Here is a 27,624-nt window from a genome sequence, read left to right on the forward strand (position 1 = left end):
TCTGGTGTGGCTCAGTCGGTTAAGTGTCTACCTTCAGCTGAGATCATGATCTCAGGGTCCTGCAATTGAGCCCCACATCAAGCTCTCTGCTTAGTGGGGAATCCGCTTCTCCCTCTCTCTCTTTCTGCTCCATCTCCCCCACTCATGCTCCTCCTTTCACTATGTCGAATAAATAAATAAAATCTTTTTTTAATATTTTATTTCTTTATTGAGACACACACACACAGAGAGAGGGGGGGGTGCAGAGATACAGGCAGAGGGAGAAGCAGGCTCCATGCAGGGAACTTGACGTGGGACTCAATCCTGGATCTTCAGGATCACACCCCGGGCTGCAGGCAGCGCTAAACCGCTGTGCCATGGGGGCTGCCCTAAAATCTTTTTTTAAAATTTAAAGGAACATTACCAGGCTCAGAAGAATTAGCCCACTGTGAGCTACTTAATCCTCCAGCCAACCTTTGAATATGAGCTGACCAAGGACAGCTCTTGAATAGAGACAGAATATCTTTCTTTTTTCCCCTTCTTTCCATGCTTCTTTTAAAAATCTTTGTGTTTGTTTGTTAAGGATTAAGAAGTGGTTGAATTTCTCTGGTATCTAGAAGGTTCTGACAAGGAGAGGTACTAACTAGAGAATATCTGGACTAAAGTAGACAAAAAGATAGTGGTTTCCTAAGCTTATTCAGTCAGAGAACAAGTCCTTTCTAGCTCTGGCTCTGGACCACCGTCCCGAAGAATCTAATTAGTTTGCTTCTTTGACCTTGATTACTACCTTGGGAAGAGGCATGAAAGCCTGTTTAGTTTCCTAAGCTTGCCAAGCCCTGCAGTCTTGGTCTTCTTAGCAATCATGCCCTGCCCAGACCTCTTGCTGTCTGACCACATGGCTTAGCTAAGCCCATTTGTGTCACACCCTTTGTATGTGCCTCCTTTGGAAAAGCCCATATAAGAGCTAGCTCCTTACACAAATAGAAAGATTTATAAGATTCTTGATGGAGCAAAGACCAATGATATAAGGAATGAAGGGTGGAGGGATTGGACTTGGAAATGGTAAATGTAGAAATAAAGACCTTTAGCTAGAGTGGGTGAAGATGAAGTAAGAAAGGTTCAACTTAATAGTCTTCAAGTGTTTCTACAAAGTAGGATGCAAATTCTTTTTGAAGAGGGAGTGTGAATTATATAGCATGTGAATGATGTCTCAATAAAGCTATATTAAAATGAAGTGAATGTACACAAAGAAATGGAAAAACATCCCATGCTCATATGCTGGAAAAATGAATATTGTTAAAATGTCCATTCCACACAAAGCAATCTACACATTCAGTGCAATCCCTATCAAAATGTCAACAGCATTTTTCATGGAACTAGAACAATCTTAAAACTTGTATAAAACCACAGAAGACCCTGAATAGCCAAAGCAATCTTGAAAAAGAAAAGAAAAGCTGGAGGCATCAAAATTCTGGACCTCAAGTTATATTATAAAACTGTACTAATGAAAATAGTATACTACTGACACAAAAACAGATATATAGATCAATGACACAGAATAGAAAATCTAGAAATAAACCCACAATTGTATGGTCAATTAATCTTTGACAAAGCTGGAAAGAGTATCCGATTGGAAAAAGACAATCTCTTCAACAGATGATGTTGGGAAAACTGGAAAGCAACATGTAAAAGAATAAAAGTGGACCATGTTCTTACACTAAACACAAAAATAAATTCAAAATGGATTAAAGACCTATAGGTGAAACCTGAAACCAAAAAAATCCTAGAGGAGAGGCCAAGCAGTAATTTCTCTAACATTGGCCTTAGCAACTTTTTTCTAAACAGGTCCCCTGAAGCAAGGGAAACAGAAGTAAAAATAAATTATTGGGACCATATCAAAATAAAAAGCTTCTACACAGAGAAGGAAACAATTAACAAAACTAAAAGGCAATCTACAGAATGAGAGAAGATATTTGCAAATGAATATCGATACAGGGTTAGTAGCCACAATATACAAAGAACTAAAAAACTCAAAACCCAAAAACCAAATAATCCAATTAAAAATGGACAGAAAAACTTCTAAAAGGCCAACAAACACATGAAAAGATGCTCATCACCACTCATCATCAGGGAATTACAAATCAAAACTATAAAGACATATCACCTCACACCTGTCAGAATGGCTAAAATAAAAAACACCGGAAACAACTAGTTTTGGTGAGAATGTAGAGAAAAAGGAATCTCTTGCACTTTGCAGGAATGCAAACTGGTACAGCCACTCTGGAAACCAGTATGGATATTCCTCAAAAAGTTAAAAATAGAACTACTTTGTGATCCAGCAATTGCACTACTAGCAACTGGGTATTTACCCAAAGAACACAAAAACGGCAATTCAAAAAGATACATGAACCTCTATGTTTATAGCAGCATTATTTACAATAACCAGATTTTGGAAGCAGTCAAGTGTCCATCAACTGATGAATGAATAAAATACAGGTCACACACACACACACACACACACACACACACACACACACACTGGAATATATTGGAATATTATTCAGCCCTAAAAAGAATGAAATTTTGCCATTTGCAATAACATGGATGGAGCTAGAAAGTATTATGCTATGAAATAAGTCAGTCAGAGAAAGACAAATACCATATGATTTCACTCATATGTAGAATTTAAGAAACACACAAGCAAAAGGAAAAAACAGAGTGATAGAAACAGACAGACAAACCAAGAAACAGAATCTTAGCTGTAGAAAACAAACTGATGGTCGCCAGAGGGGAAATGGGTGGGAGTGTGGGGGAAAAAGGTCATGGGGAGTAAGGAGTGCACTTGTCACTGGATGATTAAAATAAAAGCTTAAATAAGTAAGTAAGTAAATAAATACATAAATAAATAAATGGAGTGAATGTAAGAAATGAGGTAAGATTAACAAAGTATTGAGTTTATTAAATATTTTACATATTTATTTATTAGACACACACCACACACACACACACACACACACACACACGGAGGTAGAGACACAGGCAGAGGGAGGAGCAGGCTCCATGCAGGGAGCCCGATTTGGGACTTGATCCCAGGACTCCAGGATCATGCCCTGGGCCGAAGGCAGTGCTAAACCGCTGAGCCACTGGGGCTGCCCCAAAGTATTGAGTTTAAAGTCACATTCATATTAGCATGGCAGTTCTGAGTTACAGATTGCAGCTGTCTTCGTGTTCCTCTTTTCATTTCCCATTGAAATATTAGATGGTTCCAAAGGTTTGCACAGAACCTGTTCACCTTTCTAGTAGTCATTCCAGGGTAGGAACAAAGAGACCATAATATTTCCTAATCAACAAATGCCAACACGGTGGATATACTAAATATTCCAATGCATAAGTAGTATTTATGTAGGATGTTTTAGGCTATATTTAACAGACTATGTAACCACCAGTGTCTTAAATAATAAAGACATGTAAATTGTATCATACAACAAAGATAGTTCTAGGATGGAGCAGTGACAAAATGTGGGCTTTCTCCTGATGGACACATTCTAGTTTTAGCAGCTCCAAATCTTTCTTCACCAGAAAACATATAGGACAGCAGAAAGAATAATGAAGGAAAAAAGGAATTTTCCTCACTTTCTACTTACTTTTTCCAGCAAAGAAAATCTTTCTAGGAAGCTACCAAGCAAACTTCCTCTTATATATTTTTTTAAAAATATTTTATTTATTTGAGAAAGAGAGAGAGAGATACCCAAGCAGACTCCACACTGAGCACAGAGCCCAACAAGGAGCCGATCTCCCAACCCTGAGATCATGACTACATCCGAAACCAACAGTTGGATGCTTAACCAACTAAGGCACTCAGGTGCCCCCCTATTATTATATGTTTAATGGTAAAAATGGGTCACAATGCAAACCTCTGGATTTAAGGGAGGCTAGTGAAGTGAATAACTGGCTTTTTAGCTTTAAAGATAGACGTGCAAGAAAGGAGGGGGCTAAAAATGGCTTTTGGGTAGGCAACAAAGTTGTCTGCTGCATTATGCCCTGGGAAAAGAATAATAAACTGAAAAAATATTTGCTTAAGGAACTTCTAATATGAGCAAATTTCATTTAAGGTGAAGCTCAAAAGCTGAAAATTAAGATTTGAGAAAAATAAAAAATAGCTCACTTGAATAGCAAAACAAACAAAAACCCAAAAACATGAGCCGATGAAAATGTTATGAAAAGAAATCTGATTACTATAGCTTTGTGTTTGTGCTTTTGTGAGGACTATATATCTCTTGTAGAATAGCTAACTTTTCCTAGAATTATCCTTTATCTCCTCTGGCGTAGATGCCTAAGGGGCCAGGAGCCTGGATGTTGCTACTCCAACAAGTTAATGGGGAGTGTCTCTAACAACCACTTATAATATTTATTTTTCTTTCCATATTAATTTTGAATTGGGTCACATTTTGTATCACTATACTTCTCAAAGAGGTTTTAAGTAAAATGCTAAGGATCCTAAATGTAATACCAGGAGATGAAAAATGTTAACATTTGGAGAAATTTAACCTAAATCCCAGATCTGGGATTCCTGCAAAGGTCAAAAACAGAAAAACTAAACAACTGTTTTTCATTCAGACCATGACTGGGTCATATGTTGTGAAGCTGCACTCCTAATTAGTAACTTCTAAACTTAAAAAATATTTTCTGTATTTTTTTATTATACAGATTGAGAAAAGGAACCACATTGGTTTGTTTTTTAATGTTAGTAATAAATAGAGATATTGCTTATATGTTCTAGTTTTAATGGCTTTGACTACACTGACCCTTCAATTTTTATTTTTAAAAAAGGAAATACAGAACTGATTTAAAAAAACACATATGCACCACTATTGAAGTCTATAATATGGAAAAAAGTTATTTAGACACATTCAAACTTTAGGCTTCAAATTCTATGCCCTTTCCAGAAATTATCATAGCTGACTCCCTTGAATAATAAATAGGAAAACTTACTATCAAATTGTACTTATAATTAAAAATACTCTTTCCACAGTTGAACACAAAGTGAAATTAAAGAAGAAAGCTAGTGCATGTTTAAGAGTGTATGGGTACACTCTTGGAGTAACTCTTGGAAATCCAGAGTTAGTAGAAGATTATTTTAAGCTAAAGACATTTGAGATTCAACTAATGCCTAAAGAAGGTACCCTGGAATTCCCTTATGAAAACCAGAAACTTTTGGAAAACTAGGTTCCATAAATTCCCTTTTCTGTCAGTTTTTACTCACAGGAAGGAATCCAAGAGAAAATCTAACAAAAATCCACCCCCTATCCCCCAGGAGTACCTGGGGGGGTACCTGCCTAGACAAACATTATCACAAACTTTTTATCTCTCCTTTGTTCTAAAACCCATTTGTCTCCTTTAGAGAAACTTATTCTTTTCTCCTCTCTCTTTTCCCTTCCTGAGTTAGGTATAAGCCTCTAACATTAAGCATTTAATGAACTAGCTACTTCCTTTGTTAGTTTTCTTATGCATACAAATAAGCAGTTTCTCTTTTGTTAATCTGTCTTTTGTCAGTTTAATTTGCAGGCTCCTGGAGGGTAAAAGAAAAGGTTTTTTCCTTCCAGGGCAAGTCTGCCAGTTTTCACAAGTGGTGCTATTGTCGTTTTTGGTGGAATAGTCTTCACCCATACTAGTCCATGATTTCAGGACATTAAGTGTCCCTGGCCCTTGCCAGTAGTGTTCACACAACCCATAAGCTTGCATGTCACAATGTGTCAACCAGAGTACACATATCATAAGTAGGGTCGTCAAATAAAATACAGAAAACCCAGTTAAATATGTGTTTCAGATTATTTCAGAGTGTTTTTTTTTTGTATGTTCCAAATATTACACAGGACACACTTATACTAAAAAATAATTTGTTATTAAATATTTTTTGAGCAATTTTAGGTACATAGTAAAATTGAGAGAAAGATACATAGATTTCACATATATTCTCTTCCGCTTGTAGGAGCTAATGGGAGGCCACCCCAAAATATGCCACTTTAATGTATTGATTATTTTGAATTAAAAGTTACTTAAGAAACAGCCAGTGCAAGAACACTCTGACTCCTCTTTGTCTCAATAAAGTAGGAAATAAACTTCCCCATGTAAATGTACCCTCCCTATATCAGAGATAGGGAATTTAGTGCCAAGAAGACTTTATAATAATTTACTACCTCAACCCAAATTCTGTCTAGAATTCCTTAGTAATTGAAACTCCCAAATGTCACTTTTCTTTGTCCTGTCAATTCTTCATGAGATCTATTGTTTATTTGTCTAAAAAGTATAAAAACTGTCTGCCTTAGTCATTTCTCTAGGTCTCAATTTCATTATTAGGCCTCTTTGTGCACCTATTCTACTGTTTTTCCCCCCTCTTGTCAATCTGCCTCGTGTGAATTTAATTCTTAGAAAAGTTAGGAGAACTTTAAACAGAAGAGAAAATTTTTTCCTCCCCAATACCCTACACATACATACCTTCCCTGATAATATCTTCTACAAGAAAGGTACAAGGTTTCCTACCATTGATGTACCTACACTGACACATTATCACCCCAAGATCAAAATCTACATTGTATATTTTACAGATTTGGACAATTGTGTAATGACATTTATCAATGGTTAGAGTATCATACAAAATAGTTTCATTGTCCTAAAAATCTTCTGTGCTCCAGCTTCCTATATTTTTATATGCTAAATCTGGAATCCCTAACCCAAAGGCTTCTACTCATTCTGAGAACTACTCCTCTCAGGAATAGACTTGCCAGCTTGTTAAACAGTCTAGAGTTCAAAATATTGTAATCATTCATTCAGCAAATATTAATTCACAGTATTTTTAAGTGTTCACTAGGTATCCTATCCCTCACTAGATATTGTAAAACACAAAAATGATTAAGACATACTCCTCAGTCTCCAGGGGTTCTGTAGTGCTGGTTCTCCCAAATCATCTAAACAACTTGTTGATAAGACAAAGCTGTTTATTGCAATCAGAGAGGGCACTGCCATAACAGAGAGAGAAGGGTAAAGTTGGGATATTTATTGAGATTTTTAAGTTTGATTTAAAGCAGTTCTTTTAATTCCAGTCCAGGGAAAGGGCATGTTGATTAGTATTGGGTATGGATCATTATGTAGATTACATGGATGTTATAGTTTAGAATTGATGGACATAGAAAGTAAGGACTTTCTGGCAAGTTTTGGGATACAAACTGTTTTCTGATACCTTCTATTGGAAAATTTATGGTTCTCCCAGGAAATTCCACTTTTTTTACATTTTCCTTTAGATCTAAATGATTGTTTGACTTTTCCTGGGAAAATCAACATTATCCGGGACAATTATGCCTGGAATTTGACTGAGGCATACTCCTACTTTGCATAATTCTACCACCAAGATGTCAAAGAGAGTAAATTCCTCCATAATATCCAAAAAATGGATGATCTTTTGTTATGCTTTGAAGAGGAAGATGATCAGTCATAAGACTGATTCTGTCTCTCTACGTACTGTTTTAGCAGATGGTCATAAGTTTCCCAAAGAGAATTTATAATTTTACAGAGTCAAAGTTCTTTAGCTAGGATATAATTTATCTTTGAAGAGATAAATCCTTTACTTCTGATAGATTCTAGGCTGTTTAAAAATTTGCAAGGCCAGCAACCAAGACACAATTAAGAAGATTCCTGAGTGGCACTGTCTTTTTCAGACAGTGGATTCCCGACTCTTAAAAAATAACAATGTCTTTACAGATTTTATTTATTTATTTGAGACAGAGAGAAACATGTCATGAGTGGGGTAGGGGTGGGGTTGGCAGAGGGAGAAGCAGACTCCCCGCTGAGCAGGGAACCTGATGCTGGACTTGACCCAGAACCCTGGATCATGACCAGAGCTAAAGGCAGACACTTAGCCAACTGAGCCACCCAGGCGCCCTTGAAATAATAATGTCTTTAAACGGTATGTGTTAAAAGCAGCTGTATGACTTAACTAAGTCCTCGGTAATGAAACCTCTGCTTTGAGAACCCAAACATGAAAAGAACTTTTGCGAGTTAAAATGAGCCCCTTCAACAGCCTTCCATTGTGGTTTGTATAATAACAGTGACCACAACAGCTCAACTAGTAGACAGAGGCAACCTGTTTTGAGGGCCTTCCTTCAGTCTGATGTTCCATCATGCTATATGATCTCTGATTTTCACTGAAAACACACCACATTTCCTAGTAAATAAGCTACCGCCTGTGAAATCCTATTATCTTCTTTGTTACATATTTCTGATCTTTGTTTTAATACTTTAAATCCTACTACTTTCCTTTCATTAACCGGAAAAAGGAAACTCATGACTGTCTAACCTCAGTTTGTGAAATCCACATCCTGAATGGATTTATTTAGAACTCTCATTAGAAAATGCCGACTTAACCTTGTTTTTTTGATAGGCCATATTTTAAAACTAAAACAGAAAAATGAAAAAAAAAAAACAGAAAAATGTTAGGTAAGATACACTGTATAAGACAAACTCCCTTTGGCCCTAATATGTAACCCTTTCCCGGAAGGAAAAATTTGCTCAAAAGGCAGAACTCATTGTGCTCACTAAAGCTTGTTGGCTAGATAGGAGTGAACAATTTACCAGGATAGTAGATATACTTTTGTGGTAGTCCTTGAAGTGCTCTGGAGACAGAGAGTTCTTCACCTCAGGAGGAACCCTATTAAGGATGGTCAGCAAATTAAAGAATTTTGAATGCTACATTTCCCAAGGAGATAGCTATTATAAAACTAGGAGCTTATACAAAAGAAATGCTCTGGCATTCAATTAGATCCTTGCTTTAGTGATACTTAAAAAAACGAAATCTTTGGAGAGGTTTGAAGAATCTGTTAGAGAAAGACAACATTCAACAGAGCTTACAATCTAGCCAAGTAAGAGAAACATGTAAGTTAGAAAATACAGTAAGAGTATATGCATTATGAAGAAATAACACATAGGCAAAGTTTCAGGGAGATGGAATATAGAGGAAATGACCGGTTCTTAAACAAGGAAGGACAGTAGTAATTGATCTGGAACAGTTGTTCAGAGGAAGATACCCTTGAGATAAGTCTTTGGAAGATGAAGGTAAAAAGGGATCATGGAATGTTTGCTAGACAAAGTTAGCAGCTTGAGCAAAGGTTATGAAATGGCTTGGCCAGTCCAGGGACTTCGAAACATCTCAGGCAGCTAGAGCAGTTGAGTGACAAAGAAGAGATGTCATGTTTATTTTGGAAAATGTGTGTACCTTGATCCTTGCCTCAAATAAGGCAATTTAGAGGAAAGGAAGTAATTTGGTAAAAGCATAATTCTTTATTGATAAATAAAGATAAAAAAGCTTTCGTTTTCACAATTAAAACCGTATCTTGATCCCGATCACCTTATTTTTTAACTTACCCTGAGTCAGTTTTAAAAATTTTGTCATATGCTCAATTCTACTAATAGTCTTTATCCCCCACCATAATCTAGTTGCTGTAAATATCTGAAACTTCATCCTGGATAAGTACAAATTTGTGCAAATCGATCTACTTTTAACCAGATGCTACTCAATTGGAAAAGTAGTCATGTTCTGATATTCAGGTGCACATGCACAAAGTAACTTACAGGCATAGCCAATCAATATTCTATTTGTATATGTGTCTGTGTCTATGTATGTATCTTTTTTTTAAAGATTTATTTATTTATTTATGATAGACATAGAGAGAGAGAGAGAGGCAGAGACACAGGAGGAGGGAGAAGCAGGCTCCACGCAGGGAGCCCGAAGTGGGACTCGATGCCGGGACTCCAGGATCACGCCCTGGGCCAAAGGCAGGCGCTAAACCGCTGAGCCACCCAGGGATTCCCTGTATGATACGTATCTTTTTATGTGTACCCCAAGTATCATTTTTATTTATCCTTTATAACCTAAAATGAGCATTCCAAGCTATCATCTAATGGTTTTCTATTTGTTATTGTGAAGTAACGTTGTTAGTAAACAGTGTACATGGAGAGAACTATTACAGTAAGCTAGCTGAACCACAGTTCAATGTCCTTACTCAGTGGGTTTTTATTTAGAACATAAGCAATGTAGAAACTAATGACAGACACACAAGCTTGTCATATCCTTGCTTTATTTTCCTTTCTTCGTTGTTCAGGTTTATAGCTTTAAGCTCATAATCATACTTCCTTTTGCATAGCACATTGCGATCATTTATGCAATCCTCCCTCCAATCCCTCAATTTTTAAAATTTTAAGCAAGGGGAATATATTTACCTGGGTATTTTTGTTTTCCAGGGTTTAGATGGAAATGAAGTCCTAGGAGTCAGGGATACCAGGGTTTGGATCTTGGGTAAATGATTAAACCTCTCTGAGACTCTATTTTCTTGTCTATAAAATGGGAATAATAGCAATTAACTCATCATGGGGTTATTATGAGAATGGATTATGCACCTGTAATGCTTATTAGTACTGTGTCTGGAACATGGTAAGTGTTCAATACATTTTTGCTACTGTTTCATAACTGTCAATGGCATTAGAGCTTTCAATATGGACAAATTGCAATGCAGGCTAGGACTATTACCAATGGGCTATGTCATTTTTAAATAAGTCACTTTGCCAAACTGTTACTTCCATTTCTGCAACTAAGGAAGAGAAATTACATTGTAGTGTTTGTAAATAAGATTATGACATTTTATTTTTTTAGTTTATTTTTTTATTTCTTTTATTTTTTAAAAGATTTTATTTACTCATTTAGGAGAGAGACAAAGAGAAGGCACAAGCAGGGGGAAGGACAGAGGGAGGGGGAAGCAGACTCCTTGCAGAGCAGGAAGCTTGAGGTAGGGCTCCATCCCAGGACCCTGGGATCATGCACTGAGCCAAAAGCAGAGGCTCAACCAGCTGAGCCACCTATGTGCCCATGATTATGAAATTTAAAGCACTAAATAAATGTTAATTTATGTGACCTCATTGAAATCTGTAGTTATGTTTATAATACTAAAGATAAGTATAACTAATCTTTTGTATTAATAATGTACCTTCCATTCAGGTGTTATTAAGACATTTTGAAGATCAGTAAATGTAGAGCATTCAACCTACCCAAGGTTAACAGACCCAGTAAGATAGGAAGAGTAGATATTCTGTAACTGATGAGCAATGGCAGAAGCAATTTATCTTCTCTGAAGAATGTCATGGTTTTTTTTGTTTTGTTTTTTTAAAGATTTTATTCATCCATTCATGATAGACATAGAGAGAGAGAGAGGCAGAGACACAGGCAGAGGGAGAAGCAGGCTCCATGCTGGGAGCCCCACGTGGGACTTGATCCCGGGACCCCAGGACCATGCCTTGGGCCAAAGGCAGGCGCCAAACCGCCAGCCACCCAGGAATTCCCAAGAATTTAATGTTTATTCCTATGCAGGAAAGAGTGAGCCCTCAGTGAGCCTTTTCAGCTGCTCCATTAGGAAGTGGTTGGTGCTAATAACCAGGTCTTCAGGAGGTCTCTAGACCACTTGAGTAACAATGGCCCTTCCTCTCTCCTTCGATGCCTAATTCTGACTTAAAATTTAGCTCCCCCAAAGGTTAGCAAAAGGGAGGAAATGTTATGCCATAAAAGTAATGGAACTCATGGATTCTCTAAGGCTCCCTGCTTTGATCTTTCCTTCTCAAGGCATAAGACTCGTCACAGTATAGGCTCATGAAGGGGCATGTAGAGCTGTGACTTAGATCCTTAGAGCCAGACTGCCTGGATTCAAATCCTGACTTTGGTGCTCATGAGCAGTGTAAACTTAACTTTTTGGGGCTTAAAATAGCACCTACTTCATGAATTAGACCAGCACCTAAACCATGCTAGAGGCTCGGGTAATATCAGCTCTTAGTTTCACAGCTGAAACTGTATACCTAACTGGAATGTGGTTTATCTGAAAGGTAAAATAGGAAGATGGTGTTGTTTTAACTCTAAGTAACTTACATGAGCAGACATCATCAAGATACCAATGCAAATCATTTCATACTCACATAAGTAACCCAGGTTTTTTCCTCATCACTAAAATTCCAAGTTAATACAACACAGAGAAAAAGTGCAGGCTTTTAAGTCTATTGTGACACTGTGTGTCCTTGCCTTAGTTTCTCCATTTGTAAAATGGTTAAAAATAGTACCTCCTTTGTGGAGTTGTTCTGAGGTTTATTTATTTATTTTTTAAAGATTTTAGTTATTTATTCATGATAGACACACACACACACACAGAGGCAGAGACATAGGCAGAGGGAGAAGCAGGCTCCCTGTGGGGAGCCTGATGCTGAACTGGAGCTTGATCCCAGGACCCTGGGATCACGACCTGAGGCAAAGGCAGATAGATGTTCAACTACTGAGCCACCCAGGTGCCCCTGTTCTGAGATTTAGATGAGAAAAATGCTAGTAAAGTGATCAGCAGTTTCTGACCAACAGTAAACACTTAATATTATGTTACCAATAATAAATGTCAGTGGTGGTTTTATTTTAAGTAAAATAACAAGGCATTTGGCCCCCTCAAATATTCTTGAAGGTTGCAGTATCGTCACAAATTTGATGTGGTCAGAACTGGGGCTTCTCATTATAGATTTAGACATAGAAAAAATTCTAGAATGATTCTATGCCTAGGCCATAGTCAGCAGTTATGAGTGCCTCGGTGAATACTTGGACTGTTTTCATCTGTGAACCTCACATCTCAGTCTCCAAGATTCTTTGCTTTGTTTGGCCTTACTATTTCAGGTTGGTTTAGCTCTGGCAGGTTGTTTATGCCATCACTAGGTCTTGCTATATCTAATCTAGTCTTGATCTGAATCTGTTAGAAGCAGCTAAAAGAAGCCATAGCTTGTTGGCATTAGTTGAAAAAGCATGGAAGCTTTGGGAAAACAGTTTTTAAGAGTAATAGAAAAAGAACAGGACGTTATTAGATTGGATTTAAATGCCTTGCACTTATATGGGAGTTTGGATTACTTTCTCTATGCGCGAATTCCAGCAAAATTTCAGTCAGAGTTTTTCCTCATCCGATTTACTTGGCTTAAAGCTCATTATCATCTAAATAGATTAAAATTAATTCTAGTTTTAGCCCAAGTAAAATGTAATGAGGATGGTAAACCTTTACTGCCAGTTTTCTCAAATGCAAAGCATTTTACAAAGCAAAATGGTAGTCTTACATGATTGGTTGCTCTCAAATATTCAAAGCACAGCTATGGGTCATTTATACTTCTAAATACTTTATTTATTTTTAAATATTTTATTTATTTATTCATGAGAGACACAGACAGAGAAGCAGAGACACAGACAGAGGGAGAAGCAGGCTCTTCGCAGGGAACCCGATGTGGGACTCCATCCCCAGACCCTGGATCAGGCCCTGAGCCAAAGGCAGATGCTCAACCGCTGAGCCACCCAGGTGTCCCTGGATAAATACTTTAAATTGCAATAATAAGTGAACAAAATTTTTTTAGCAGAAAAAAATTGCCATTAATTTACAAGGAAAAGTGAAGTTGTACCTACACATTCATATACTTAAAGTAGGTTGTTTATTAAATCTCCTTTCCCTTACCACAGCCTTTGATCCAAACTGTATTTTCATTTGCAGTGGATCAAGAATATTGCTGTGGCAACATTGGAACTCAAAGCACCAGAATGTGGCCAGTTCAGAGTCTGTCCTTCTATGTTCATAGCTCTTTGTTTATGGAATTTATAATTTATTTGCTATATTTGACTTGTTTGGGTCTTCATGTACCTATCCAGAAGATAGGTTCTGAGAACTACCACTGCCTGGGATCATATCTTTTTGGAAAGAAGAAAGGAAGGAAAGAAGGAGAGAAGGAAAGAGAATAGGGAGGGAGGAAGGAAGGAAAGAAAGAAAAAAGGGAGGATAGTGGTTTTTTTTTTTTTAAAGATTTTATTTATTTATTCATGAGAGAGAGGCAGAGACACAAACAGGCTCCGTGCAGGGAGCCTGATGTGGGACTCGATCCTGAGTCTCTAGGATCAGGCCCTGGGCTGAAGGCAGCGCTAAACCACTAAGCCACCCGGGCTGCCCAGAGGATAGTGTTTGTATGGAGCCAGAGTCAGAGACATGGGCCTAGGAAAATACTGTTACCATTACGATCTCCTACCTTTTACATACTAACCCACTGGCTGCTCTTTTATGTCACTTTCCAGTTTTTTTTTTTATTAACTTAGCCTAAAAGAGTAGTAATCCTAAAATATTTCCTTTCTTGTCATGAATGGATTCAGTAATTTTGATCCCCATCGGTAGTAATACAGTAATACAGCGGAAATATTTTTTTAATATAAGATTTAAACTAGGCTACACTGAGTAATTCACAGATCTGTCATACATGGTCTTGTCCATTCTCCTACTTCGAAGTTTAATTTTTATGTTTCTGTCAGCTCCAGGGTCAGTAAAACCTTCTGAGATGTAAAAAGAAAAAGAAAACATTGCTTTCCTGTATACTCTTTTTTTTCATGGGAGCTGAAGGTATTAATTTTGGAACCACGCCTGTTTTTTGCCCCAAAACTATCTTAAATAATGTATGATGGCACACAATGAAATACAGTTGTGAAATGGCTTTTGGGAGTACTGTTCTTTGACTCCAAAAGACACTTGATTGAGTACATTCTTTCTGAGTGCAAGACAGAGCCCATTGACCTGAGGGATAGAATGACATATGCTGTGTCTTTCACCGTTTCACGAATAGGATCTTCCCTGTAGATTATGTTGTTGTCAGTCTTTTTGCTATTTTAAGGGAAACACATCAATCTAACATTTTAAAAAATTATATTTCCTTCTTTAAATAGATAATACAGTCATCTGGTGAGAAACTCAAAAGGTACACAAAGTATATAGTGAGATGTCTCTCTCCTGCCCTTGTCTCCCAGCCACTCAGTTCCTGGAGATAACTGCATTTTGGATTCTCTTCCAGACATATCCTCACACTGATTTTTGACACATCTCTCTCAATCTAAACAGACATTTGGCTCAGCCCTTACATGTCAAATTCAGTTATTTCCAAAATGAGTTGTTTCTCCCTGCTGGCCATTTGCTATAAATTGATTCATAAAATGGAAAAACTTAATATAATTAAGCTTCCATTTAAATGAACTTGATAGAATGTCAACACTGCTGGGATTAATTTAAATAATGTTTAAAAGAAAAAGGATTGCTATAGAGTCCAGATGGCAACTTAAAAAATGTGTATATAAAGCAGTATCTTTTCTTAGGTTTATCTGTCACTGAAGATGAGGACTTCTATTACAGGGAGTTCTTTGTTTTTGTTGTTAAATCTTGACCTGTATCAAGTTAGGCTTCCAGTCCAATCCCATGGTGCCCCTTCTTTTTCCACTACCTCTTCCACTACCTGTTTTTGTTGTTAATCTTGACCTGTATCAAGTTAGGCTTCCAGTCCAATCCATGGTTTTAGTGATAACCTTGTTCTACCTCCTCTATTGTGAGCTTTACAGTTAGATTTTACACTTTCTTAAAGCTGCCCATTGGATATAGGCATATTTGCTTCACTTCCCTGTCCTCCTCTGTCCTGCAGCTCATCAAGATCCCAGCAGGTAAACACAATCACAATCTAAAGCTCAGGTCATTGTCTTGGGGTCCTGGAATTGAGCTCTGCATCATCAAGCTCCCTGCTCCCTGAAGGTCCTACTTCTCCCTCTCCCTCTACCTTCCACTTCCCCTGCTTGTGCTCGCTGCTCTCTCTCTCTCTCTCTCTCTCTCTGTTTCTCTGTCTCTCTCTGTGTGTCAAGTGAATAAATAAAATCTTAAAAAAAAAAAAAAGAATTAACTCATAATCGTCATGTTGGATAAGCCTGTTTTTGGGAACAGCACTTCTATGCTGGGCTTTCCATTCAATGCAATTTGTTGAACTGTTCACCTGCCACACTATTAATGGGTTATTTGTTTGGATATGGAAATTAGTTTATTAAGTGGATACTTAAGTCAAACAGATTTTTAGTAAAATTGGACTTTCCTTGATGATGCAGGTCCTAGATTCTGCTAGAGTGAATTATTTATGAGGTGATCATGAAGGAAGGTGTCTGATCCCACCCACAAGGAGTATTGTAGAGGCACATGGGTGGCTGAGTGGTTGAGCATCTGCCTTTGGCTCAGGTCATGATCCCGGGGTCCTGGATCAAGTCCTGCATGAGGCTCCCCATGGGGAGCCAGCCTGCTTCTCCCTCTGCCTATGTCTCTGCCTCTCTCTCCTTGTGTCTCTCATGAATAAATAAATAAAATCTTTTTTTTTTTTAAGAAAGAGTATTGTATTCATGAAGGCTGTTATAATGAAGATACAAGGCAAAGTATTTTCCTCAGAGCTATGTCCTGTCAGTCCACAATAAGGCAACTTTCTAAGGAGGGCTTTTAGGTATTTCTAGGGGTTGTTTCTACTTTGCTAGGATTCAATAAAGCCTTACCTCATACTAAACTATATACACATTTAGGGCAAGGTTTTATTAGTTCTGATCCCATAAATTTATACTAACAGAACATGTACTAATAGGAACAGTGTTTTTATTTTTTCATTATCAAGTACTGTAGCTAGGCAACCAGGAATTTGATTAGAATCTGTTTGCTTGACACAACAATTCTCATTGCCCTCAAGGTCTCCACCAACAAGGCTAGGAACTCTTGTGACAATGTCAAGCAGTTCAAGAATTTTTGGATCATCTATGTTAATTTTTTTCCCCCAGTGTGCTTCAGATCAAGTACTTCTTATTCATTTTAGAAACCACATTGCTGGGAAGCCCGGGGTGGGGGTGGGTGGGGGCGCTCAGCGGTTTAGCGCAGGGTTTAGCCCAGGGCATGATCCTGGAGAACCGGGATTGAGTCCCATGTTAGGCTCCTTGCATGGAGCCTGTTTGTCCTTCTGCCTGTGTCTCTGCCTCTCTCTCTCTGTGTGTCTTTCATGAATAAATAAATAAAATTTAAAAAAAAAGAAATATGCTTTATGGGATATTGCTTTATGGGATGCCTGGCTGGCTCAGTTGGTGGAATATGCAACTCTTGATCTAGGGGTTGTGAGTTCAAACCCCAGGTTTGGAACAGAGATTACTTAGAAACAAAATCTCCAGGGGTTCCTGGGTGGCTCAGTCAGTATAGCATCCAACTCTTGATCTCAGGGTCCCTGTATTCAAGCCCCACATTGGGTGTGGAGCTTATTTAAAAAAATTAAAAAAAAGAAGAAGAAGAAGGAAGAAAGAAAATCTTAAAAAGACCCCAAACCATACTGTTTAGATGGGTTACCTGAAATACAGTCTTTTACTAGCACAAGCTTGTACCTCATAGCTTGAAAACAAGCTTATAAAAGGGCTCAACTTATTTTGGGTATAAGTAAGAATTCATTATAATTAAGTTTGGAGTTGTATACAAAATATTGATGTTCTGTTTCTAGTATGTATTTTCATAAGAAACCTCATTAACTAAAGGAAAGGGTAGTGAAAACTGTGTGGCCAGATAATCTTGGTTTATGGTGTTCAAAAGTTTCATAATTACGTTGTCTGCTACAATGTACTTTACTTATATGTGGTTATCTTACAAGCTAGGATACTGAGAATACTGACAATTAATAGCTATTGACTTATCTAATATATTTCTTATTTAGGCACAGTAACAGAGAGAAAGGGTTTTAGAATAATAACATTGAAGCTGTAAGTAGGTTAAGCTACTACTTGCCCTTAAGAACAGCATGAATGCAACAGATATTTGTCCACGTATTTTTTAAAGGTAAGAACCATACCTTTGTGTTTTGGTTTGGCAGTATCTTTAGGTATTTAGGTAAATGAATCACTTCAAGTTTCGTTTCAAACAACTTTCTGTTGAAAACTGGTAGGCACATGGCTGCTATTTTATTTTCTTACTGTGATTTCAGATGGTTTGTATTTAAATAATTCTCCTGAAAATGAGTTTAGGACTGGCAGGTAATGACTCAATGGAACAATTTCACCTCTGACTCATGGAGAATCTGGTATTAGTCATTTGACTCATCTGCTTCTCTCATTTAGGAAATGTCCCTATAAATGCACCATAGGTGCTTGTGAAATGCTCCAATGCACATATAAAAGGTGCTAGAAAATTATAAGGTTAGAGAGCCTTACTTTAAAACATAGCTTTATAAAACTTCAAACAGGTGTTTAGTTTCATTATAGACCAATTCTAGAATTACCTATTTATGTGTAGGGGGAAAAAACAACCCACCTCCCCTCCAAATGAAATATATCATTAAAAAGTTTTATAGCTTCTGTAGACTTCTGATCATTAGGTTAAATAAAATAAATGGAAAGAAACATTCAGTGCTGGATTTAATTTAAAAACGTTTCCTAATTAAGTTTAAAAATCCACACAATATCCAGTGCCCGCCATAAATTAAATTAATCAGATCAGTTGCTTATTCCACTTTGGTTAAGTAGAATTAAACCTGTCTGCAGTATAATTTTTTTAAGATTAACAAATGTCAGCCTCCCAAAAATATTTCCATTAAATAGAAAGTACAATGCAGTGTGTAAATGATATGCTTTTATTAGAATAACTGACAACTTTTGTTAATAATAGACTGTACTTTTTTAGAACAGCTTTAGATTTACATAAAAATTGAGAAGATAATTCAAGGAGTCCCCACAGACCCCATAGCTAGTTTCTCTTATTATCAATATCTTACATTATTATGGTGCATAATATTATTAACTAAATATCTGTATAAATTACAAGTCAAATAAAGACAATAAAGTAGGGGTGCCTGGATGGCTCAGTCAGTTAAGCATCTGCCTTCGGCCTGGGTCATGATCTTAGGGTCCTGGAATGGAGCCCCACATTGGGCTCTCTGCTCAGTGAGGAGTCTGCTTCTGCCTCTCTCCTCTATCTGCCCCTCCCCCTAATTGTGCTATTTTTCTCTATCAAATAAATAAAAAAATATTTTTTAAAAGATGATAAAGTATATTTTTTATTCAGAATTTATTTGGGTTATTGGCATTTCAGAATTTATTTGGGTTATTGGCATTTCCTTCTCTACTCATGTGCTAAACCATGGTCTCTCAGCTCTGTTTATATTTTCCTATGAGCCCTGATTTACCCACCTCAGTGGTAAGAAGAAACCAAATGTTGCTTCATCCTTTTTTGTCCCCTTCATTTCTTTTGATGTCACAGCAGCAGCAATTCCTCAGCTTGTGCCACAGCTCTTTGGGCTCATGAGAGCTAGTCTTACTGGGCAGACCTGAGTTCCTAAAACATGTAACTTTACTTTTAACATTCCTTAAGGCATGGGCAGAGCCCAATTTTATGGGGCAGGAAGATTACACATTTTTGCAGGCCTCTGAAAAAGAATAGACAAAATTAGGTTAATTTCTTAGAAGAGGCCCATGCAAATGAAAAGCACTGGAGTTAAACATTTGTTAGCTTCGCGATTAAATCTGTCACTGTGTATTTCCTAATACCCCCCAAATGTGTGTGTGTGCGCACCCATGCATCTGCATGCTTATGGATGTGTATGTGTGTATAAAACCAAAACAACAGTCATAGGCACATGTTATTTCTGAGTTTTTTGTCTTCTACTTTCTTTTTTTTTTTTTTTTAATTTTTATTTACTTATGATAGTCACAGAGAGAGAGAGAGGCAGAGACACAGGCAGAGGGAGAAGCAGGCTCCATGCACCGGGAGCCCGATGTGGGATTCGATCCCGGGTCTCCAGGATCGCGCCCTGGGCCAAAGGCAGGCGCCAAACCGCTGCGCCACCCAGGGATCCCTGTCTTCTACTTTCAATGTAGAATCTAGCGAGTTAGACTACACCACCTCAATGGTCAAACTTGACTCTCAAATTTCATGACTCTTATATAAAATGAGGTCTAGAGTAATGAAATGTGCCAGAATGCAAAAGAGCGAGACAGTACCTAAACTGTGAGATAGTACCTAAACTTGAGTAGGCCAGAATTATTTATTAACCCATATACCTCTCTGGGTGGGGAATCCGGTCTGTTTCACCTAAACCTCTGAGAAGAAAAGAAATCCAGAGAGAGACTACTCCTGTAAGTTTTATTTTCCTTTGAAAGCACCTTCCCAATATGATCTAGATCATCCTTCCTTCTACTGGGCACAGAGTCAAACAGGAGACCTTCCTGTGTGGCAAAGTCCTGCAGCAGAGCAAACAAGGAAGTCAGCTGGGTGGTAAAAGGACTGAAAGGCTGGATGAAGCAGGCTTACTCTCCTGCCTTCCCTATCTCCAAGCTTTAAGGTAATTCCTCCATTTATCCAACAACCTGCATGTGAGATTTAGAAACTTGAGCTTCATTTCACCGAAGTACTCAGACCGTTTGCTCTGATTGATCAAAGTGTTTAATTTATCTGCTATTTATGTAGCATTATTTTCAAAAAACAAAACCTCATCTGAATTAAGAGAGAGGGTAAAGAAGTTTGCTGTAAAGATACACATGGACTTAGAAATGGATTATAGCTCTGTTTTTCTCTACGACGTCATAGTTTCTACTTCCCTTTGGGTTTCTGCTTAATATCTACATGGTGGGTAACTTCTGCTTGCAATTTCTACTTTTTCACTTCTGCTTGCATGTAACTTGTACTTGTTACTGTACTATGGTAGGTGCTGGAAATAGCGCAGTGAGTAAGATGGCCCTGGCCTCTCATGGAACTTACAATATGTCGGGGAATAAATCAAGAAAGAGTGAGAGCAATGCACAGTGGGCAGGAAGAGTGGAGGGAGGGAGGGATGTTATATTATTATTGTTTTTAAAGATTTTATTTATTTATTCATGAGAGACAGAGAGAGAAGCAGAGACACAGGCAGAAGGAGAAGCAGGTTCCCTGCACGGAGCTGATGCCGGACTCAGTCTCAGGACCCCAGGATCTTGCCCTGAGCTGAAGGCAGATGCCCAAAAACTGAGCCACCCAGGTGCCCCAGGGATGTTATATTATGAAACCAAACACACAAAATGCAATGAAAACTTCACTAGGCGAGTATAATGTAGACTGTGGATCATGATCCACAAGTGGGCCATGAACTCAATCTAGTGACTTAAGACCAGTATTTTAATGAAAAAAATAAAATAAAATATGAGAATAAATCACACATAGTATAGATAAGTGTTGTTTTGTGAAACTTTTGTTTCATTTTATATTATCAGTGAGTGAATATTCCAAGTCCTTGTGGATTGTGCTTTCTGGGAGATAGATAATGACATCAATTAGTAAAATACGGAATATATTAGAAAGTGATTAACTGAAAAATAAAAGGCAAGGAAGAATATGTTAAATGTTAGGGGTAGGTGTTGAAAGTCTAGACAGAGCAGCTGAAGAAGACTTCAGTGGGAAGGTGTCTTATGGGTAAAGACCTAAATGAATTGAGGGAATGAGCCATACAGCTGTTTGGAGAAGAGCACTCCACACAGAAGGCATAGTCAATGCAAAAGCCATGAGTGGGCCAGATTTATAGTTTGAATTTGGGGATGAGCAAGACCAATGAGACAAAAGGCAAGGGAAGAGGGCCGGGGGAGGGGCGGCTCTGGTTCATGCAAGACCTTGTAATTTGACGCAGGGATTTTGATTTTGACTTTTGAGTGAGATGGGAAGCCACCGGATGATATTGAGCAACGGAGTATCATCTGACTTATGTTTTAATAGGATCATTCTATGACAATAGTTCTCAGGAAAACAAAAGCAGAAACAGGAACAGCAGAATGTAAGCCCCCTCCAGTGCAAGAGTGTTTTCCTATTTTATTCGGTTTGCATCCCTAGTGCTCAGAACAGTGATTGGAACATAGAAATAATGATTCATTCAAGAATGAATATTTGCCTATATGGTCACGGTCATAAGGGTTTAAAGTTCCTCTCTTAGAGGGGTCTCACGAAAGGCTCTCTGGGAATTGACGTTTAGGCTGAGATCGGAAGTTCAAGCAAGAGGAGGTTTGGGATGAAGAGAAGACTGTTTCAGGAGGTTTAAATTTGGAAATTAATAGCATGTGTATAGTATCTGATGATCTCTGCAAATGTTTCTGTGTGGAAGTAAGGAGCAAAATTAAGGCCATTTCAAACCACCTCTACTTTTTCTTTCTTATTTTTCATACTCATTTCTTTTAATCTTTACTCTATTGAAAAATAACATATAGAGATCTTTTTAAAAAAATATAAATCTTAAAGGCAGCCTCCTGTGCCATGCCATAACAATAGGAAAAGTTAGTAAGCAAAATTCCTGTTTATTTTCTTTTATTTCAAGTGTACACCATGGTGATTTGATAAACACATGCACCATAAACAGATTCCGCTTTGTGGAACACATACACCACCACCTCACAGACTTACTTTTTTAGTTTTTTTTTTTTGGTGAGAACCTCTAAGTTCTACTCTTTTAGCAAATTTTAATTGTATGGTACCATGTCATCAACTCTAGCCACTATGTTTTACATTAGATCTTCAGACCTTTTTCATCTTATTGCTGAAAGTTTGAACTTTTTTACTAACCTCCCTTATTTCCTCCACCCAACAGCCCCTAGAAACCACTTTTCTACTGTAACTGTGAGTTTGATAATGTGCTTGTTTGTTTGAATGCTTATTGAGTCCACATATAAGTGATATCATGCAGTATTGGTCTTCATTTGCATTATTTCACTTTGCACAATGCTCTGAATTTTTTTTTCCTAAGGTTTTATTTTTTTAGAGAGAGAGGGAGTGAACGAGGTGGGAGTGGGTAGATGCAGAGGAAGGGAGTCTCAAGCCAACTCTGGCTGAGCTCAGAGCCCCACGTGGGACTGGATCTCATGACCTGAGATCATGACCTGAACCGAAATTGAAAGTGACATCCAGTACCCAAATGCGCTCAATTTCTAGCCATGTTGTTGCCAATGCGGGATTTCCCTTTTTAACTGGCTGAATAATATTCCATTGTGTGTGTGTGTGTGTGTGTATTGCAAAGGCCATGCCATATATATAACATCTCCTATATCCATGTATCCACTGAAGGAAACTTAGATTGTTTCCATACCTTGACTATTGTGAATAATGCTGCAGTGAACACAGGAGTGCACCCATCTCTTCCATATCCTGTTTTCATTTCCTTTGGATCTATTCCCAGAATTGTGGATCATCCAGTAGTTCTATTTTTTATTTTTTTAGGAACCTCTCTACTATTTTCCATAGTGGTTGCACCAATGTACATTCCCACCAACAATGTACAAGGGTTCTTTTTTCTCCACATCCTCAAAACACGAGTTATCTCTTGTCTTTTTGAGGATAGCCATTCTAACAGACATGAAGTGGTATCTCATTTGTGGTTTTGATTTGACATTCCCTGATGATGAGTGAGTCTAAGCACCTTTTCATGTACCTGTTTGCCATTTGTATGTCCTTTTTGAGGAAAATGTCTATTCACTTCCTCTGCCCATTTTTGAATTGGGTGGTTTATTTTTTTTGTTACCAATGTATATAAGTTCCTTTTGTATTTTGTATAGTAACCCCTGATCAGATACACAAGGTGCATATATTTTTACCCATTCTATAGGGTGCCTTTTCATTTTGTTTATGGATTCTTTTGCTCTGCAGAGGCTTTTCAGTTTGATGTAGACCCACTTATTGATTTTAGTTTTTGTGGCCTTTGCTTTTGGTCTGAAATCCAAAAAAACACTGCCAATACTATGTCAAAGAGCTTATTACCCTCTCTGGTTTCTGTGGATTTTTATGGTTTCAGACCTTATTTCCAAGTCTTTAATTGCTTTTGAGTTGATTTTTGTGTTTGGTGTAAGACAGAGGTCCAAATTCATTCTTGGCATCTGGCTAACCAGTTTTCCTGACATCATTTATTGAGGAGACCATCATTTCTCCATTGCATATTGTTGGCTTCTTTATCATAAAATAATTATCCATATAAGTATGGGTTTATTTCCAGGGTTCTATTCTTTTTTTTTTTAAGATTTTATTTATTTATTCATGAGAGACACACAAAGAGAGAGAGACAGAGGGAGAAGCAGGCTCCATTCAGGGAGCCCAACATGGGACTTGATCCGGGGACTCCAGGATCACACCTTGGGCCGAAGGCAGATGCCCAACCACTGAGCCACCCAGGGACCCCCTCCAGGGTTCTACTCTGTTCTGTTGGTCTATGTAACAGTTTTTAAGCCAATACCATTCTGTTTTGATTACTATAACTTTGAAATATAGTTTGAAATCACAAAATGTAATGCCTCCAGATTCATGACTGTCCTCCATGTTTTCTTTTTTTTTTTAAGTTTTTTTTTTTAATTTATTTATTTATGATAGTCACAGAGAGAGAGAGAGAGAGGCAGAGACATAGGCAGAGGGAGAAGCAGGCTCCATGCACCGGGAGCCCGATATGGGATTCGATCCCAGGTCTCCAGGATCGCACCCTGAGCCAAAGGCAGGCACCAAACCGCTGCGCCACCCAGGGATCCCCTGTCCATGTTTTCTGAGTGTCTTTTTATCTTTGATCTGTGCTTCAGTTTTGAATAGGTAGAATGTGATTCTTCCTCCGTGTAGTCATAGGTATAGTTATATCATGCCCAAGAGACTAGCAGTGCTTTTCTCCTGACTCTTCATCCACAGTTAAGTCAGTGATTTGATTTGAACTGATGCTAAGTCACATTCTGCTATTGTGGTGGTACACACACACACACACACACACACACACACACAATATCAGCAAATTTAATTCCAAAACTGTTCATTTAAAGTAGGGCTTTTTAATTAAACACACTTTTGATATATGTTATTTTCCAAAGAAAGTTCAATGTCTTTCATAATCTTCTAGTGTTTGCTAAACTGTGAAATAGACTTAAAGGGCTTGAGCATGGTTTTTAGAATGATATCACAATTTAAACTACAATAGGATCTACTTTTAACTCTACTAATTAGAATTTTGTAGTATTTCACTTGTCTAAAAAAATCAAACTGGAAAAAATATTTAGCCTGTATTAAATAACTTTAATAATTGTTCCAAATAACTTTTCTTCTTTCAAGGTAAAACATTGTCATTGTAGAAAATATAGAAAACACAGAAATGTATAAAGAATAAAATAAATATCACCTGTAGTCATATCATTCAGGGATAATATCACTATTCACATTTTACAGTATATTCTTCCAGTTTCCATATATGCACTTAATGTGTATATTTTAATTGTTTTAGTTTACAACGATATACTAATATTGGGTTGCATTTATTGACTATTAATGAGCTGGCACTGCACTAAATATTTTACACAAATTACTTCATTTAATCATCACGAGGATCTTATGTAAAAGTACATACTATCATTTCCATTTCATAGGCCAGAAAACTGAGGCTCATACCAGTTGAGTCTTGTTCAAGGTCAGACATTTAGAAAGTGTCTGAGTGAACTCTTAGAATGTTGGCTGATCTGACTATAAAGCCTAAATTAAAGCCTATATTCTCTACCATTATCCTGACCTGCTTTTGTTATTTGTCATTAGATTATGTGAATTTCCTCCATGTCACTAAATGTCCTTCATAACATGATCTTAAAGGCAGTAAAGTCATTTGTTCTGTTAGGCCTACCCTAATTACTTTGAATGTGTCTCTTTGGACATTTAGGTTGCTTCCAAATCTGAAGGCAAAGACCATGTGTGAATCATTGCTGTAGCCTCCAGCATCTAGCAGAGTGTCTGGCACTTTGTTCAGGCTCAAGATGTCAGCTGAATGACTAGGTGGAAAGAGAAAAGGGAGATCATCTAAGAAAAGTGACATAAAAGCTGGACTCAGGCAGAAATGAAAATGACATGTTTGTAGGAAAATAAAGGAAGAATCCTACTCACCAGGAACAGAAAGAATGCATATTAGAAGAGTTGGGGTTTTTTTTGTTTTGTTTTTTAAATATTTTTATTTATTTTTTCATGTGAGACAAACAGATTGAAGCAGAGACATAGGCAGAGGGAGAAGCAGGATCCCTGCAGGGAGCCCGATATGGAACTCAATCCCAGGGGTCGTGACCTGAGCCAAAGGCAGACACGCAACCACTGAGCCACCCAGGTGCCCCGAGGAGTTGGTTTTCATTTGGCTCTTTGAGCTTTAAAGAAGAGAAACTCACTCAGCCCAACTTTCTTAAGATGGTGATTATCAATAAGGAACATGGTGATACCATAAGAATTCAAGTCTATAACTATAATAGGCTCTCTCTTACTATGCCTCTACCACTTTTTTTGAATCTGTTTCAGGGTGTTTATTTGCTTCTCCTCCAATGACCAAATGACTCACATACTCTTTATTCTTTTATGCCCATAAAAATTTTCTTTACCCCATGGATTAAGTCAACATTTCAGCTCACTCATGGCTCGTTAATACCCATCTGTTCTCCTCCTACTTTGTGATCTTTCTGATTTTGCTTCCAGAGCCAGACTGCCCAGTGCAGGCTTAAAAGGCATACGGGTTGACATAATCAGCAGAGTAGTTCCAGGAATGATGCTGCAAGGAGATGGTAGTTGTGAAGAGGTCAGCATTAGTGCTTCACTCCAGCCATAAAAGATAATGTGCAACTCTGTCCTTTTGAATATGCTGTTTTCTCTGCTTGAAATACACAGCTTAAACAAGTCACTCTTCCTCCACAGTACCCTCTGTACACCTCTAGCATAATACCTGCAATTCCTTATCATAATTATCTATTTACCTTGTAAATAGATATGTAACATGTAAACAACTTTTCAACAGCAAGGAAAATAAATGAATGAATACATTAGTCAAAATTTATTTACATTTATTTTACACTAGCATCCATTTATTCCCTCATACCATAATTTATTGTCTATGCCAATGTATAATGGAAGCACAGTTAAATAGATTGTAAGAATGGGAAAGTCCTCTAATTTACCCATGAGCAGATCCCAAACTATTACAGCTATGACAAAAGCTCTCACAATGTCTCACAATAATATACTTTTAGACAAAAGAAGGCTTTCGGCCTCCAAGAGAAGGGAAAATAAAAAAATAATATGACTAGCCATGATAGAGGGTTATCTGGTACCTAAAATGCTTAGGACAGGCTGGCCACCAACTTGATCATACTGGTACCTAGAGTATAACACATGGGTAGACCTGCAGGGGAGATTTCTGAGTCATGATTAATGTTTTTGCCACCTGCCTCCTGTGTGACACACCTTTAAGGAAAGGGAATGGTTTTTCAGCATTCTATGCAACTGGAACAGTAACGAACACCTGGCATCTTACCTCATTCCTTTCTGCTTTTCCCACAGCAATGAAGCAGTTACCCCTAACATTTTTTAAAAGTGAACAGTCTTGAGATAGGACTATTTCCTAAATTAGAGTACAGGGAAAAAATAAAGGAAAGGGTTCTCTCAATAATTTTATTACCTTCTTAACTTTGGTTTTAGTTTTCAAATGTTTTCACCTGTAGGAAAGAAGGCATATAAAAATTATTACAGGATGTTCAGCACATGGGTGCACAGGAGATCAAAACAAAGCAAAACAAACACCAACTGCATGACCCAGGCTGTACCTCCTAGGAATGTACAAAGTATTAATTTTTATGCTATCATTAAAGGTTCAGGATTTTCCATTTTTCACTCTTTCATCAGTGACATGTTGGTTCTTGCTCTGAGGCTTGTGTCGTTATGACTGCAAGTTGATGTTGAAGAACAGGAGTCATTTTCT

The sequence above is a fragment of the Nyctereutes procyonoides genome, unplaced genomic scaffold, assembly GCF_905146905.1.
Source record: "Nyctereutes procyonoides isolate TBG_1078 unplaced genomic scaffold, NYPRO_anot_genome, whole genome shotgun sequence".
NCBI classification, from domain to species: domain Eukaryota; kingdom Metazoa; phylum Chordata; class Mammalia; order Carnivora; family Canidae; genus Nyctereutes; species Nyctereutes procyonoides.